At 40.4% G+C, this 2,800-nt stretch overlaps 1 protein-coding gene across 1 annotated transcript in view; it reads right to left on the bottom strand.

The window, feature by feature from the left end:
- The window catches only part of LOC106878499 (zinc finger protein with KRAB and SCAN domains 1), a 30,728-nt gene that overhangs the window by 23,271 nt on the left and 4,657 nt on the right, over nt 1-2,800 (bottom strand). The gene's annotated exons all lie outside the window — the stretch shown is intronic.

The following is a 2,800-nucleotide window of genomic DNA, read 5'->3' as shown; positions in this document are numbered from 1 at the left end:
ATGTATATATATATGATAAGGTTGAAAAACTGAATATTGATTTGATTAATATCAATTTAAAACCAGTGGCCTCAGAACCATGATTTATTTAGTCACTCCTGCGCCTAAATAAACGATAATAAACTTCTTCGAATTAACGAAGTTAAATAAGGTGATTCCTCATCCGCTGTCATTTATTAATTTCATGTTACGCTCTGTACTCAACTAACGCCGTATTCCGAAGCATATGTATAATGAGTTTTGAGACTAGGTTACTGCTATCTCTGTATCTAAGCGAAATATATGATACATATATAAACGAATAATAAATATAAGATTAGATATATTTCGGCTAAAAATTTGTCCAGGCCATGTCTCTCTTAATAAGCACCACCTGGTAGGATCTTTAAAGTCATTTTTAAGTCAATCTTTTATGGTACCATTCTCCATTTAGTTAAAGAGTTGTTGCTGCTGACCGAAAATGTATCTAGGTTTAGATAATTTATAGACAATTTTAGGTGAATTTTCAGATTAACACGCGCACGATTTTCACTAGGGTGTTAGGGTGGGAATTCCGTCCCTAATCCTAACCCTAAAACCCTAACCTTAACCCTAAAACACTAATTGCTAACCCTAAAACCGTGTAACCCTAACCCTAACATCCTAGTGAAAATCGTGCGGGTGTTAATCTGAAAATTTACCCAATTTTATGGGCGGAGGTAAAGAATACGCACACCACCCATTTTTTTGCGTAACAAAACCCTAACCCTAAACTCTAATCCGGCGAAAGTAAAGAATACGTACACCCGGTGCTTAGGATTAGGGGTTAGGGTTAGGGTTAAGGTTTAAGGTTAGGACTAGGGTTTTTGTTAAGCCGAAAACGGGTGGTGTACGTATTCCTTACCTTCGCCCCCAAGCCCTATCCCTAAACCCTAACCATCGGGTGTGCGTATTCTTTACCTTCACTATTTTGTCGATATAAATTACGAATAAATGCATGTACATAGAAATAAGAAAGCAGCAAACACGAATAATTTTACTACCAAACAAATATTTAATCGAATTTAGAAATGTTAAAATTAAGTCTTTTTCGAGCCTACATGCTCAGTCGAATGGAACTAATTCTGGTTTCTGCGACGTCTAAGTTGATGAGATAAGACAATACCACCTTCTCCGTCCTGGATGGGGACAACAGCCGACCCTAGTTTGGCCCATCGCCAGATTTTGGTACCTGGTGGGTGCTTCAGAATATTCTGGGTGGGTGCACAATTGAATAGTAAGGAGGCAGTACCGTCCAAGTGCCCCAACCGCTTCTTTTAGTGACGGGCATGGTCCGCCCGACGGTTAAACTTCTGGCAACTGCTGGTACTAATTTAATTGAGTCAAGCTACAACAGCGTAAAAAGAAAGTAGGTGCCTTGTTCGAAGACAATGCACCAACCTATTCGGAAATCGAACCCACGATTATACAATCCTGGGTACTACTAAAGCAGCGTGGATGCGTCCGCGCTAGCTAGTCGTGAGTGGTCGATCCTAACCCTAACCCTAAACACGTATTCATTTGCACATGCGGGTTAGGGATAGGGTTAGGGATAGGGTTAGGGTTAGGGACAGGGTTAGGGTTAGGGTTAGGATCGACCACTCAAGACTAGCTAGCGCGGACGCGCGACTGCGCGTTCGGGTCCGCGCTGCTTTAGTAGTACCCAATCCTGTACCTAATACATCACTATCACTAGGCCACCTGAACAGATGAAAAAATATAGATATTCTATAGAAATTATAAAAACCTTAACAAGTGATGTAAAGTGCACTACTAACACAGTACCGACTTATAAAAGCGTTTAATATACTTTATAGCAGGGGTCAACAAACTACGGCCCGCGAGGTCAGTTCCATCCGGCCCGCTGCCGCACTGCACCTTTTGTGCAAGTAATACCTGCAATGAGAGTTCATTTGGCCCTGATATATGGCATCAGTGTTTGGAACAACTTATGTCTGTGAGCAAACATTTTCAAAATTGGGGTATGTGAAGTTAGCCCATCGAACGATTAACATATTTGAAAGCAATTCTCTTGATTGGATGCAGCAATTCCAAAGCAAATATTGATGATATCTTAAATGCTATAAACACCAGTTTCACAAATCTCACTAACCTCTTTTGCTGCTTAGTTTGTGAGATTTGGAGATGTGTGCACTGGGGGTGATATAACTATCTTCGATAATTTTTTGATAAATAAACGAGTTACTTCTACTGGAAAAATGCATATTTTGAAAAACGTACGCCATAGAAACCAGGAAACCGGGTCCACGAGCCTGGCTAGGCTTTGAAAGGGCGAGAAGGAAGGATATCGAATTATACCGAAATGAATAGCATTTTATTTCGGTAAATTTTCAGATTAACACCCGCACCATTTTCACTAGAGTGTTAGTTTTAGGGTCAGGGTTAGGGTTAAGGTTAGGGACGGAATTCCCTAACCCTAACCCTAACACCCGAGTGAAAATCGTGCGGGTGTTAATCTGAAAATTTACCTTTATTTCAATTTCAAAATTGTTTTGTTTTCACTTTCTTAATAACTAACTCGCGCGGGGGCCACTCTTCGAGAGTACCTATAAGTTTTGGAATACTAAATATATAACCGTGAGGAATCATGGGGCAATGTCTAAAGATTCCGGGCATTCTTGCTCTTTTAATTACGGTTGTGTTAAGAAAGTTCTTTTGGAATTATGTGGTTTTGGGTTCAGTCCCACTGCACCGCACCTCGAGCGAGAATGTTTCATTATTATAGCTCCGTGCCGACCAACGACTTTGTTTTATTCATAAC

The sequence above is a fragment of the Octopus bimaculoides genome, chromosome 3, assembly GCF_001194135.2.
Source record: "Octopus bimaculoides isolate UCB-OBI-ISO-001 chromosome 3, ASM119413v2, whole genome shotgun sequence".
NCBI classification, from domain to species: Eukaryota; Metazoa; Mollusca; class Cephalopoda; order Octopoda; family Octopodidae; genus Octopus; species Octopus bimaculoides.
The sequence above is the reverse complement of the archived record's forward strand: the minus strand, read 5'-3'. Positions and strand labels throughout refer to the sequence as shown.